The sequence below is a fragment of the Lissotriton helveticus genome, chromosome 9 (genome assembly GCF_964261635.1).
Source record: "Lissotriton helveticus chromosome 9, aLisHel1.1, whole genome shotgun sequence".
Taxonomy (NCBI): domain Eukaryota; kingdom Metazoa; phylum Chordata; class Amphibia; order Caudata; family Salamandridae; genus Lissotriton; species Lissotriton helveticus.
The window spans coordinates 652,966,982-652,982,657 of record NC_136070.1 but is presented as its reverse complement, the minus strand read 5'-3'; positions in this window follow the sequence as shown (position 1 = coordinate 652,982,657).

Below are 15,676 nucleotides of genomic sequence, written 5' to 3'. Positions count from 1 at the left end.
AGGGTAGGGTCATGCTGGGGGTAGTGTTTTAGGGTTTTGGGTAGTGTTGTAGTGTTTGCGTAGTGTAGGGTCATGCTGGGGGTAGTGTTTTAGGGTTTTGGGTAGTGTTGTAGTGTTTGCGTAGTGTAGGGTCATGCTGGGGGGTAGTGTTTTAGGGTTTTGGGTAGTGTTGTAGTGTTTGCGTAGTGTAGGGTCATGCTGGGGGTAGTGTTTTAGGGTTTTGGGTAGTGTTGTAGTGTTTGCGTAGTGTAGGGTCATGCTGGGGGTAGTGTTTTAGGGTTTAGGGTAGTGTTGTAGTGTTTGCGTAGTGTAGGGTCATGCTGGGGGTAGTGTTTTAGGGTTTAGGGTAGTGTTGTAGTGTTTGCGTAGTGTAGGGTCATGCTGGGGGTAGTGTTTTAGGGTTTAGGGTAGTGTTGTAGTGTTTGCGTAGTGCAGGGTCATGCTGGGGGTAGTGTTTTAGGGTTTAGGGTAGTGTTGTAGTGTTTGCGTAGTGTAGGGTCATGCTGGGGGTAGTGGATTAGGGTTTAGGTAGTGTTGTAGTGTTTGCGTAGTGTAGGGTCATGCTGGGGTGTAGTGTTTTAGGGTTTTGGGTAGTGTTGTAGTGTTTGCGTAGTGTAGGGTCATACTGGGGGTAGTGTTTTAGGGTTTAGGGTAGTGTTGTAGTGTTTGCGTAGTGTAGGGTCATGCTGGGGTGTAGTGTTTTAGGGTTTTGGGTAGTGTTGTAGTGTTTGCGTAGTGTAGGGTCATGCTGGGGGTAGTGTTTTAGGGTTTAGGGTAGTGTTGTAGTGTTTGCGTAGTGTAGGGTCATGCTGGGGGTAGTGTTTTAGGGTTTAGGGTTGTGTTGTAGTGTTTGCGTAGTGTAGGGTCATGCTGGGGGTAGTGTTTTAGGGTTTAGGGTTGTGTTGTAGTGTTTGTGTAGTGTCGGGTCATGCTGGGGGTAGAGTTTTAGGGTTTAGGGTAGTGTTGTAGTGTTTGCGTAGTGTAGGGTCATGCTGGGGTGTAGTGTTTTAGGGTTTTGGGTAGTGTTGTAGTGTTTGCGTAGTGTAGGGTCATGCTGGGGGTAGTGTTTTAGGGTTTAGGGTAGTGTTGTAGTGTTTGTGTAGTGTAGGGTCATGCTGGGGGTAGTGTTTTAGGGTTTAGGGTAGTGTTGTACTGTTTGTGTAGTGTAGGGTCATGCTGGGGGTAGTGTTTTAGGGTTTAGGGTAGTTTAGTTGTTTAGTGTATGCTAAAGGCATATTCATTCTAAAAGTTTTTGTTATTTTAATTTGCGGCCTAATAGTACATGCAGGATTTTTTTTGCGGACTGATGGTATGCGGGATTTCGTCATATATTCGCTAATCATACTTTCTATGGCAAAATGAACCCCCTCATTTTGTTCCTTTTTAAATTAAATGTTTTAAGAGTTACCACTTTATTCCAATCAAGATGGCTTCAGGTGTGCCATTCCTTTGTAATAAGTAGGACTGTTAGCACTCTAGTTGTTCTTTAGAACACTCTGGGACATTCTGTCATTGGGCTATAGTTGGGCTACATCTGGCTGATATTTGGGCTACATTTGTTTTTTTTGTCTCTGGTGGCCATCTTTGGGCTACATTGGGCTACATTGGGCTACATTTGGGCTCCAACATATATATAGCCCAATGTAGCCCAATATATATTTTTCAAAGTTAATTGTCGTAAAAACCACTGTAGCCTATATCTTGAGACATAGCAAAGGCACATCGGGCTACCAGTCCCTACAATTTTGCCAAGTTTGGTGTAAATCCATTCAGCCGTTCAGGCTAAAAGTGAGGCCAACCGCCCTATGGAAAATTGCATGGGAAAAACACGTTTTGGGACCCCCCTTTTTTCTCGGCCCCCCTTGACGAAACCCCCCCAAATTTTCAGGGGCTGCTCTGAAACAAAATGTTCCATTTTCCTGAAAATTTCAGCCAATTCTGTCCTCAATCGCCAAAGTTATTCGACATAGAATTTTCAAAAATCCCATAGGAAAAAAATCCTAACTATATATACCTACTGGCTATCGCCAGTAGGTAATATATAAATATATATATATATATATATATATATATATATATATATATATATATATACATATATATATATAGATTAATAGATAGATCAACACGGTTACAGTGTTGTTTTAGTTAGGCTTAGATTGCACTTGTAAAAAACCAGTACAGGTTTTGCAGAGATTTTTAAAGATCTTTTACATTTTATTTCCCAAACATAACGTCCCTCTAACCTGGTTGTGAGTGGTTGTGTGGGTGTGCAAGTAGGTGTTAGAGTTCATGTGTGACTGGATGTGTGGATCTGTGAGTGGGTATGGAAGTGGCTATCTGGGTGAATGAGTATGTGTGTGTGGCTGTGTGGGTGTGTCAGTGGTTTTGTGGGTCTGTGAGGGGATGTGCTATTGGCTGTATGGGTGTGTGAGTAGGTGTTTGAGTGGTTGTGTGCGTGTGTAAGTGGGTGTGTGAGTGGCTGTATGGGCCTTTGAGTGGGTATGTGACTGGTTTTGTGAGTTGGTGTGGGAGTGTTTTGGGGGTTTTGGAGTAGGTCTGTGAGAGTTAGGTGGGTGTGTAAGTGAGTTGTGGGTGTGTGAGTGAGTATGTGAGTAGGAGTGTGGATCTGTGAAAGGGGTGGGTGAAAAATTCCCTTCCACCAGTGGAGTTCAGAGTGTTGCCCAAACAAACTTGCAAAGTGATGTGGAGCAGAGTTTTTACTCTTGAGCGGTTCACTCACATTAAATGTTTGTGTGCTAGACCTCCTCCTGGCGAGATTTCTCAACATGGGCGGTCGACACCATGTTGATAGAAAATCTTTAACCACAGATATCTCTATTATGGTTCACACAAACCTTTCCCTATGTCTATATTTTAAGAAATGTCACAATTTTTATGAGACTTTTTGTAATATAGTGTACAGCACAAAAACACACTACAGGATGAAAGAGCGTATGTTTGATCAGTCCACTTATAATAAATGACAGCAGCGGTGTTCAAGCCCATTGTTTCAAGCCATAGAACCAGATTTACCACTGTTTGTACATAATGTTGACATTTTGATATATATATGTAATCAGTGCGCTTTAACTCCAGATCATGTATTTTTCTTGCTTCGTAGTATTCACTGGTAAAAGAAAAATCCTGAAGAAGGCATTTGCCGAAACGCGTTGGTGGTATTCTGCAAATCACTACCAGTGTTTTTTTGTCTTTTTTTGTTTCTATGTTCACAATATGTTCAAATTTACTGTATAAAATGAGATAAAATGCAAAAAATCTGTCATATAATCCTAATTGTGATACCCAAATCAAATTTGTGTTTGAACTTATTGAAGTAATATATACAACAATGTGTATTTATTCATGTGCATAATAGAAAAGTGAATGTAGATATATTGTATGTTTTTGATACTAAACAAAAAACAAAGATTAATAAAACTATAAATATTTTACTAACTGGATTGATACAGAGTTTATTATGTTAGAAAGTATCTACAGTTAGCGCGCAGATTCTTTGTATAAACAGCACTGAGCCCGGTGCTATTGCTTTTTTCTAAAAAAAGTTTATTTCCCTGTTAGGGTTTATCCTTGTTTCAGGGGCCCCGTGTGTTTGTCATAGTAAATTTGGTGTAACACCACGCTCCAGCATTGATTTGTAAATATGCCCCTTATCTTATACTGTTTCCTAATTGGGAGGATATGTCATTGATCTCAGAATTTCCCAACTTGTGGAATGTGTGGCAACTGAAGTTCTTTTATTTCACACACTAACTTTTTTTTAAATTCCTAGCTGTTTGCCTACCGTCCAGTTGGGTGAGCACCAACAACCACATCTGACATTTGGATTTTACTCAATTCAGGATGTCCATCAATGTGAGTTTTTATTTCATGCCTGTAAGTGTAAATAAGGTATCATGCTTAGTTGTCATTATCAGGGTTTGAGTTTCTGAAATACAAAAGCGTACTCTTAATTAGTGTGAAAGCTTACAGCTTAAGGGACCAAGACAATAGCAGAAAATATAGCAAAAAGAGCTAAAGTGAGCAAGGGAAAAGCATGAGACATGTACGTGTTTTTAAAATAGGAGAGGTATACCATGTAGTGTCACTAAAAACACAGGGATCAGTAACAGATTTTGGAGTAACCTTTAAACTTTGTTTTTGTTTGGTAACTGAGAAATTATTGGAGCTAGACATATGGGGCCAGATGTAGGAAGGCCTTTACCGACCGGTATTTGGGTTTTGAAATGTATTACAGAATCTGTAAATTTACCGATTCGGTAAATATACAGAGTCGGTAAATTACTGAATCGGTAAATATACCGATTCTGTAATTCTAGATGTAGCTGGCACTTCAAAGAGCGCCACAGGCCCTTTAGGAGTCGGTATTTACCACCCAATCCTATTGGGTGGTAAAATACCGAATTCCAGTGTACATGCACATCTGTGCATGTACACCTATGCCGTGTGACACACAGACATGCCCTAAGTGCATGTATGTGTGTCACATGGCACACAAAGCAAAAACTGGGGTGCTACAGGGTGTCAAAGTGACACTCTGTCCCCCTTGGCAATTCGGTATTTTTACCGATTCTGTAATTACAGAATCGGTATTTGCCATTGAATCCTATGGGCCTCAAGGCCCATAGGAATCAATGACAAATACCGATTCTGTATTTACAGAATCGGTGAATACCGAATCCTACCGATTCGGTATTTTTTACCGAAAAATTACCTACATTAGATTTACCGATTCATGAATACCGAATCGGTAAAATTCGGTATTTATGAAGCGGTAAATCTGACTTACCTACATCTAGCCCATGGTTCCTTCCCAACTCACAGCATGATTATAAAGGATTGGGAGAATAAGTAGTGAGTAAATTATAGCGCTCACTTTAAAGTTAACTCCTTGATGAAAAGAGTTTGTCGATTGGGATGTTCTCAGATTTGTTCACAATTGATTCAGTGTCTCCAAAAAAGTGTCGGAGATTGATCTTTTTACCAAAGTTGCACAAACATCATGTTTAGTTCTCACCCCACTACAGGCCTTCAATGTGAAGTGAAAGAGTTACACAGAACTAAACAATTTACTTCCCCTTCAAGGCATGGGTGAAATATAGGGCAGCACACCAAGGAGGCTCAAAGAATGTGGTGAGGCCAGTAACATGGAGACCATGGCAGTTGAATATGTAGGTGTTCCTTTGAGTAGTTAGCTACTACATTTCAACAAGAAGGTGGCTGCACAGGGCGTAACACCGTATAACAACATGACTTAATGGCGAAATCTAGTTTTAGAGAGAATGAGCTCATGATTTTTTCTGCTTCTCCTGTAGTTGCAAATACGAGCCCGCCTGGGGTCAGTAATCCGCTGCTGTAGACCATATGCAGTGCCTGAGGGAGGTAAGTGGTCAAAACCAAAACCCCTCATTACCTCATGGTACTAGACATAAATGTACTCTGGGTGGTCTCCTTTTGTGTGCCCTTTTTGATTGTTTATAGTTGTATGTAAACAACTGAATGCAGTTTCTGAAACAAGTACAATTTCAGCACAGTACAAGCTGTCCTTGAAGCTATTGTGTAATATTATAGTACATGAAATGCAGGGGGAATCAACCACTCAATTTTGAAGTACATGGGGGTTTGGAGGCAGCAGTCACTCAATATGTGTGGTGGATGTATTGGCGGCATCAATCATTCAGTATTTCAACTTTGGATTGCAGTCAACCCTGGGAGAACCATACAACTGCTAATGTTTATAATTGTACTGCATACTCCCTTCCCAACTGGTTTTTCATAATGCCCATGGGGCTTTTAGAAAACCAATTAAAGTCAGTTTAAAAAAAACCAAAATCAATCATTCAGTATTTCAGTTCTGGGCATATGGGGCCATCAGCCATTGAGGTGGGAGGTACTTACTGGGTTTCAAATCCTGGCCCCACCCCAGCAGAATGCTCAAAAGACAGCCAAACGCGGCACTGACAAATTATTAGAGCCCTATGGCATGTGGGTGGTGGACTTGGGGGCCACAGGATGGATAGGCAAGATGGCCCCCCTACCTCCCAAGAGACCCCATGGGAAAGTGAACTTTCTCTCTATTTGATCTCTGGCTATTCTAATTCTGTATCTATACTCTTTGCCTACTGCTGCAACTGACAATTTTTTCCCTGTGTCATTTTAAAGACTTTTGACATCCTGTTCAAGACATGTTTCAACTAGTTATGTGACGCTGTTAACATATAATTTAGTACTGTTTGGCATCATGTGGGCTTGAATTACCAGGAAATGGGTAATGCAATTCAAATTTGTACCGTACAGGGGCCTTTATATTATGTTTTGCCCAGGACCCACAAAATCCTTAAGATGACACTGAAAATGATCACAGGTAGTGTGGCCTTTGAATGCATGCTGCCAAATGTTGGTGATGGCCGCAGAGCTACGTTACACAACAGGGGTCCCTTGGAAGTACCTAGTCTACAGAGTCCAAAGGGACAATGTATGCTGATGGGAAATGGAGAAGTTTGCTCACCTCAGCATTCCTCACTCTCAAATTACACTTTTCTTCAGTGTGGCAAAATTAGCACAGCACTCCTCGTATTTGGATAGGAGTTCCGTGGCCCTAGAATTCCAAAGCAAAATTACCAATTGTAGATGTAGCAGTTTCAGGGTTGCCGTAAGTAGATTCATTAGTGCCTGCCTAAAACAGTGACCAAGAGACAATACATTTGGGAAACTGCCACTACAATGCAGCAGTTTCCACGTGTAACCATAACCATGCATCCACGCATGCATTACAACGCATTTGTGGTTACAACGAATAGCCTTTACCATGCATACCTTTATTACGAGATACATAGTAAAGGCATGTGTGCAAAAGGTACCAAAAAAAGGGGGGCTTGGAGGGGTCTCCCCCCTAAAAAAAAACAACAACATGGGTTTAGAAAAGGGGGCTTGGGGAGTCTCCACCCTCCCCAAAAAAAAGAAACGCACCTGATTCCGTACAATTATGAATCTGAAGAGAAAAAATCGGGAGGCGATAGGCGTCGTTAGAGGAAACAGAAAGACACTTCTGTTTCCTCCTAACGATGTGAAACATCACCTCGGAAGTGCTTGGAGTGGAGAGGATGTGGAGAGGTAAGGGAGAATGAGGGGGTGGTGTTGCGAAGGGGAAAATTAAAAGGGTTAATTTTTAGGGTTCATAAATAGTGATCGGAGGTATCCTTTAACATAAAAATGCCGTTAACATGCATACAACGAAAATCGTAGTAAAAGTGTGTGTGTTAAAGGCATTTTCGTGGTAAAGGATATGCGTGGGGAAGGCAATTGTGTTGTAAAGCATGAGTGGCAAAGGCATGCGTTGCAACGAATGCGTTGTAACATCATACTAAAGAATTCCAATGGGGTGCATGAGAACAGGCACGCCACTTGTAAACCCTCTCTCAAAAAATGTGATACTTCGCTGTAAAGGCAAATTAGAAGAACCTTCTAAATTAATATATAATTAATGCAACAATCAGAAATATGTATTGTGTTTTGTTGTGTTATGTTATAATTTGGTATGTCACGTTGTTATGTTTTGTTATGTTGTGATATGTCATGTTATGTTATGTTACATTTTGTTATGTTGTTATGTTATGTTATGTTATTTTATTGTTTCAAGCACCAGCAACTTGGGCCATGAAAAGAGGACCATCTGTGATCTACTATCTTTAGGTTGTGCAGTTATATGGGACTCTGTAATTGAAATTCACATTGAATCTAGTGATACTAATGCCCTTTATCTAACCCTAATTTTTGACCATAGGCTCTATGTGATTAACAAATACCAAAGGTGTCCAATATGATGAACTCCAATCAAGGCCCTTTTATATAGGTTAGAGAGCTCATGGGGTCTGTTGTCTTGTATGCTGGAGGGCTTTTGCATAACATAACAATTGAGGAGTCTGACTATAGAAATTAAGAGTAACAGTGCCAAAACCTCTGGAAGAGGGCCACAGGGCATGAAGGGACTATTGGAGTCAACTGTTGTGGTTGAGGTCTTCTTCTCCTGATCTCCCAGGGTCCGACCTACTATGGGTCCTGAGCAAGTGGATCTAGTACCCCTGCTGCACTTGACTCTCAGTGATAGCTGTGGATAACCAGTTAAAGGATCCCTTGTGGGGGAAGTGTAGATAAACACGACTCATAACTCGAAGTGCACTCAGTAATGTCAATAAACCAATGACCAGTGAAGTATTTGTTTTTATATTAAAAAAAGTATTTCAGCCTTCGAAAGCAATAACACAATCCCCTTGAGGTTGGGGCTGTAGTGTTTAATTGGCAAATCCCGGTCTCACACTTTTTCTTGTAATGTGGTTGGAGGTCGAAGGGCTGGTCTTAGTGCTTCTTTCTGACCTGCAGGTCGCAGCTTCAGTATACTCAGGCTATATCCCAAACATTTATAGTACTGGGTACTGGTAATCCCTCCTGGCACACGGGGTTGCTGCAGTACCTGCTGGCAAGACATCAGTTTGTATTTCGCAGGAACATATACCACAACAGCCCCTCCTGGCATACGATGTCACCGCTAAGGCCCGCACAGGTCTTGGCACTTTGTTGGCAACAATTACTGACATGGTGGCCCCTCCTGGCATACAGAGTCATTGCAACCAAGTGATACAGGCTGGGTTTAACACTCTTGACACAGCTCTTGATTCACTGCTGAGTCCACAGCGGCCCTCTCTTGGCATCCAGGAGTCGCTGATTTGATCCTGCACATAGACAAGGACTCCTCAAATCTCACACTGGGAGTTTGTGTCAGAGCTCCCTTCTGGGCCTCGCTCCCTTCAACGTGCTCCTCTTCCTCACAGGGCACACTGATCTTGGCAAGCAGGCAGGCGATGATGCTCCAGGCTCCAGAGCAGCTGGCCTTGGTTTCAATGGGTGATGCCCCCCTCTTACCCAGCAGGAAAACTAGCAGGCCTTGGCCCCCAGTCCAGGTCACAGGCAGAAGTCTTGCAGAGCTTCCCTTCCTCACGCAGCCAGACGGGCTGCTTGGCAGAAGACACATTTGGGGTCTCAACCAACCTTTCTTATACTCTTTTTTCAGACGCCAAATGTTATTTAGGGTCTGAGTCTTTTAACTTTTATGTTGGAGTTCTGCTTCTTTTAGAAGTGTACTCTTTCCTCTCTCTGTTTTCTCTTGAAAGGCTGTCTATTATAGCAGGAGAGACTCTGAAGCTGATAGTCACACAACAGAGGCCATAGGAGTGACTAGAGTTCACACCTCAATGCCAACCACAGCAACATGTGCATCAAAAGGATAATCCCAGGCTACCAGCTCTAGTCTTTCTGAGACATTGCCTTAGCCCCATCGCCTTCCTGAGATGTATCCCGGCCCTTTCCTTTGTGATTTATTACTGAATGAAAGTGCACCCATTGAAGTGTCCCACCCAGCTCACAGGAATGCAACCATACACAAAGCTCTCTGAGGGGAATCCCCAACTCCTAATGTCTTCATTAGGCAGGCCAAACTTCCCAAAATAGAACCCAGGGTCTTCTATATAATGTCCCATTGCGGGCACATTTGCACTGAGTGTATGGACACAGTACACACTCTATGCAGTACTGTTACTTTCATGCATAGTGCCCTCACAGGCACACATGCATTCAGCACACTCATTCACTACATACTCTCTACACTCTACATACACTCATTACTGTAGCGTGTCTGTGTTGTGCCATGATGGGCTACTTGAAAACACACACGCTTCCAGTACACATATTCATCAGGCACGTATTGCACAACACTTAACCTTTCATGTATTGTACTTTTTGCAAGCATCTATATATCCAGTACATGCTTCCACTGTGCTCAAACTGAACAACACTACATCTCTCATATCCTGTATTCCTCACAGGCATACATACAGACGGTACTGCACTAACCATGCATGTACTGCACAGCACTGCTCTACTATTCCCAGGCACACATACAACCAGTGCATAGTCACCACTTCTGTGCAGCACTTTAGGCATGAAGGCCAAGGGTGAGCTAGGCACACAGCAGTGAAACTTTTAAAATGGTGAGTGAGCCTTTAGGCCAAACTCCAGTGACACCGGTTAAAAAGGACCTGTCCACTCATATAATCACTACACAGTATGCTGCCACCACAGCACTCGAGCTGCTTAATGTCTGGTGGAGGTAGTGGCCTTCCAGAACTTTTATGTTCCATATAGACACTCAATATAGACTCAGGTAGCAACCTAACCCCTCACCTATATTTCCATGCCATTACACTACATACCAGTTCTTGGGACTGACCTTTTACCTAGTTATGATGCTGCTAACAGGTTGTGGGGTTTTACCTGAAACCTAGCCTCATTTATTATGCATAAGGATTCTTGGAAACTCAGCAGGACTACCATCTCCTGCATAATAACTATGTAAAAGGGCCATTCCTTCCGTCATTCTAAGTCTGACATGACACAGCAAGGTAGATCCCCTGAGGGTACCACGTTGGGTATATAAACACCATAACTTTGGAGAGGAAGGGAGAGGATAAAAAAGACTACCATGCTGACACACTGACACAAGACGCTGATATTCCTGCACGCAGACACTCCAGCTCACAGCGGTCTAACATCTCTCGCGGGGTGTCCATCTCGAGACCAAGAAGGGGTCCCACAGCCTCCCACTTCATGTAATGGGGTTGTTTTTATCCAAGCAGGATTCTTGGCTTTACACCTGCATGCATGCTAGGTACATCTAGTTACGGTTGCATCGTAGGAGTACGCATTATTACTGTGATGTATTTTTATACCTGCCTGTATTCATTGTTTTAGCACTATGGTAGAAATCTACCATCCTTTTACTCTGTCGGTGCCTATAATCATGTATATCTGTTTCTGTCAAATGGTTGTTTTAGCATACCTATTTTACACTAGAATGACACTGGTTCAATAAATGCTTATTGAAAACGTTCCCACCATTTATTCTGTGTATCTCTCTGAGACAAAGTGAGCACGAGTGACTGAGCAAAAAGTACTGTAGCCACGATCCCCGATGGGACAGAGTTGTCATGTTCGATAGATGCCAAGAACTATTCTCTCCTTGGTAAGAGGAGTTTACAGTGGCACTGTGAGCAATCTAGTATACAGGGTAACGTACCCGGTGGGGGTGTCTGGAATCAGTCTGGACACCAATCCCACATTCTATGTTGTCTAAACACGCTGACCCTATAAAGGTTTATAGGAACCACACAACAGCACAATGAGGGTAGTGCTTTGGGCGCCCCTCCCGGCCCAACAAGTATGCAATGTGTGAGTCAGATCTATGTCATGGAGCAAACGCATGATATGCAATTGCTGATAACAACCAGCATTAGGGATCCAGGCAACAGTACAGTTGGGCCCTCAGGGCAGGGGTACAGGTCCTTTACCATGCAGAGGACTTTTCCGTTCCAACAAACAGCTCTAGCAGTATACCCTTATGGGTACTTTCAGTACATCTGCATATTTATGGAAGTTTTGTTGTAGTTGTCAACCAATTAAACAAATACATAAATAATGTGTAGTTTGGTTAAAAAGCCATGACTGAAAATGTAAAGGAATACATTATCACATTTATGGGTTTTTAGATGCCAACACCATGGAGGAGCAATTCTCATTGCAATTCTCTTCGTAGGCTTCCTCAGGTGGAAGTTATAGTTCAAACAGTCAGCTGTAAACAAAAGTAAGATAAGGGAATTATCCAAAGTTGAGCATTTACCATCTGCATTTCTCCCAAAGAATGCTCCAAAGTAAAATCAAATACTCTATACAGAACATATCACATAAATACAACACACACTCATGATGAATCTATGATCAGCTATCATGGAGGTCACAACTGCACTTAGGTAACACCTTACACAATTCCAACACAACACATAAGAAAGAACATATTTCACAAACCCAACTCATACAAGATATGTAATTTAGCTGGCTAGCATGTGACTCACAGCAGCACTACCGATTATGAAACACACCAAGTTCCAGAACATAATAAATAGAATACTACAAACATATTCAACATGCAAAGTAGTAAAGGTATGCAGTATAGATGGCTATCACAATAGCCATTCAACATAAAACATTAATACTCTCAACATTTTCGGTGTGTCAGATGGCCTCCGGCCATATGATGTCGCGGTGGGCGTCATTTCTTTCAGCACGGCGGTGGAATATCCGCCGCTGCGAAGCGGTTAGCATACATTGAACACAGATTCAGATACACTATATAGTAGGCTATTGCAGTACCCAAAAGCACCAATGTTAAAAAATACTACACACACAAGGCATACACAGGATTCAAACTCATGCACATGTATGTTTAGCAATGCCGATAATGTATGAACAGTTGGGGAAGACTTACAGCCGTAACTATCCAGCTAACCAAAAGCATGACCAGCACACAAATGCAATAACATATCTTATTTTTTGGCAAATGACACAGGTCTGCATTATTACCACCAGCACCATGTAGAAAGCCACCAAACTGTGGAAAGCCCCATAAGACCAGCCAAAGGCAAAATGTGCACTATGCAAATGCCTGAAATATATTTAAAAATGCAGCTACATTCAGCGGTAGCTGATGCATTTACTTAAATATGAGACAACCTACAGTTGCAATGCAAAATATCAATTATTTAGCTTTGTACCCCAATATTTAGGTTTTGAATTTAGAAAATGTGAAATTTATGATGAGATGCTTTTAAGTCAATCATTGGAGTATTCACAGGTTTTTCATCAAAATATATATGAAGTGAACAAATCATTCCACCATTATTTTGCTATAACATTCTCTCCCCTTCCCACACTTATGTTTAATTTTTTACGCATTTCCTCATTATTTTGGTGCCGGTCCTCTGTTATGTTAAGCGGCTAAATTTTTTTCCGTGGCCTAATGTTCAGTTTTCAGACAGGAACTACTGTCCCCCCGCCTGACCTACTTGTTGCTTCCTTCTTAATGAAATATTGGTCATTTGGAAACCTGGGTATGCATGATCCTCAGGGAGCCACACCTACCTGCACATTGTCTAATGCTGCTTAATCTAACTGTTCCTATTTACAGCATCTATTACATCTTACACTGCTTATCTTAAGTTCTGAAAATGTAACTCAACTTTTCTTCAGGATGAAATATCACACCACTTTCATCTTACAATCCTACTCTAAATGTACCCTTTACACTTGATGTTAAGTTACCAAGACAAAATGAGCACTGTGCACAACCTTCCAAACAGATTGAAGAAAGGGTAAATTGCCAAACACCACATGCAAGACTAAAGGCTCCATGGCATCTATATTTATTGATTTATTTGTTTTGTGTTTTATATAGCACAAACGTGACCCTTCAGTGTGTCAGAGCGATTAACAGAGATTTAGCGGTCCCAAATGCGACCAATAGCAAGAAACATACACTTACGCATACAGATAACATAAAACTATAAAACCAGTGGACGGTAAAAGTTTTCATGACTTACAATAATATCTGAGACTGAACGAATACATCAAATTACAAATGATCTTTTACCATCAAAAGACCCTCTGATTTATAAATCTATAGTGAACGGAAGGTGATTCGATCCACAGATGAATTAGTTGATTCTTTGTATAGAGCTATGGCAGGAATTTCCCCATTAGGAAGATCTTAGCTTCCTTCTTGAATTTTGAATAGAATGGTATTCTTCTAATGTTTGGCGGGAGCGAGTTCCTGATTCTGGGTGCAGTGCCTGAGAAAGCGTTCTTCTACTGGAAGCACGGCGGTTCCAGCACAAGATCTTTTGCGCCTCTGGATTACCTGCCTCTTCCGAATATCATCACTTTCTGGGCAAGGTATGCCGGTGTTTTTGAGTGTAGCGACTTATGTGTGATACATTCAGGTTTGAGTTGTACTCTGGCATCGTATGGTAGCCAGGTCAGAGCTTTTAAGTGTGGATAGATGTGATCAAAATTTCTAGATCTAGTTATGAGTCTGTGGCTGCGTTGAGACAAGCTTTTAGCGGCGCTGTTGAGGTCTTGGGCAGGCCAGATAAAGTTGAATAACTGTATTCGATACTCGTGATGACCAACGCCTGAACCGCCATTTTGAGGTCTGACGTTTATAGGCCAACTCAGGTGGTACCAGGTGTTTTTAGCCATCAAGTTGATGTGGCTTTGCATGTTAAGGTTCTTGTCCAACATGATTCCTAGTGATTTGGCTGAGTCCACTAAGGTCTGGGTGCAGTTAAGCACGGTGATCAGTGTGGTCCATTCCTTTACTTCAGAAGAGAATTTGCGGGGGGATTCATTAGAATTCAGTTATTTGCTTGTTTTGTTTACATTAATTACTTATTAGCAATTAAATGGTCATCGTTAGCGCTTCATTCATTGACTTGATCTCCTCCAGTGATAAGACTTTAATGTAGATCTGTGCGTCGTCAGCATACATATGAAACAAGATGTTGGCTGTCATAGAATCTCAGCCAGCCGTTCCATGTAGAGGTTAAAAAGACTTGGGGAAAGAGTTAATCCTTGTGGTACACCAATTGTAATAGGGGATAGCGATGATAGCTTTCGATTACCTAAATTACCTAAATATCTTTGTGATGTATTCTCCAATAATCTATATGATAACATGCCATTTGCCAGCCACTGACTGGTACATCACTCAAAAATTAAATCAGTTGTTCCACCTGCCCCGATAACCTAGAAAAAGGAGTCTATCTGACTCTCTTGTTTTGGGGTTATTTTTAGGCCTCTTTAGTTTTAGATGTCTATTGTAGAAGACCTATTGAGCAATACAAAACAAACAGTAGTCTTTGTGTTTTTTGTCAGTTCTTTGCTCATGATTGGATGGTTTTCTTGTCTCTCTCACTTCTCTGCTACTGTTTTGATGGCTTTCCGCCCTATTCTTGTGCTTGTCGCTCATTTGAGCCTTTTCTACTAACTCAGTTTTGATTGTATGGCATGACTCCTTCCACTACAGGCATCAGATATTGCACTGCAGTGCATATGAAGTATTATTTTCTCTTCTTTTCTCCTGCTCCTAGATCCCAGATCTTCTACTACCACCCTCTCTTTGTTAAGACTGCCCCCTCAACATTCCCTTGACCCTCCAGAGACTTCAGGTTCTTAGCTCAGCAAACTGTTGTATTGGGAGAGAGTAATCATAAAATGTTTTTTAAACATTCCAAGATGTCTGCCGGTGCTTCCACATGCACAAGTAAACATGACAGACATTTCCCAATGCATTTTTATCAGCTTTAAGAAAATCCATTCTAAGATGGCTGACATGGCTGTATGTTCATGTGCAGGGATCATCTTTGAATGGATTTTTTTAAAGTATAAGAAAATCCATTCAAAGCTGACAACTGTGAATGTGTGTACATCCTCTATCAAGGATATACCATCCGACAACGCAGGTTCTCAAATTGTAAAACCAAGAACGTTATTTATCTTTTGGTTTGTCCCTGCGGATTAGGTTATGTGGGTGAGACAGCTAGATCTTTTTGCACCAGGTTAACTGAACACCCATCAGCGATACATACTTCGAAAATCAATGCTCCCCTAGTAAAACACTATGGAGACTGCCAACATAAACCAAATAACTTACGTTGGTTTATTATTGAAAATGTTGAGAATAATAGCAGTCCCAAAACAGAAGACTACCATA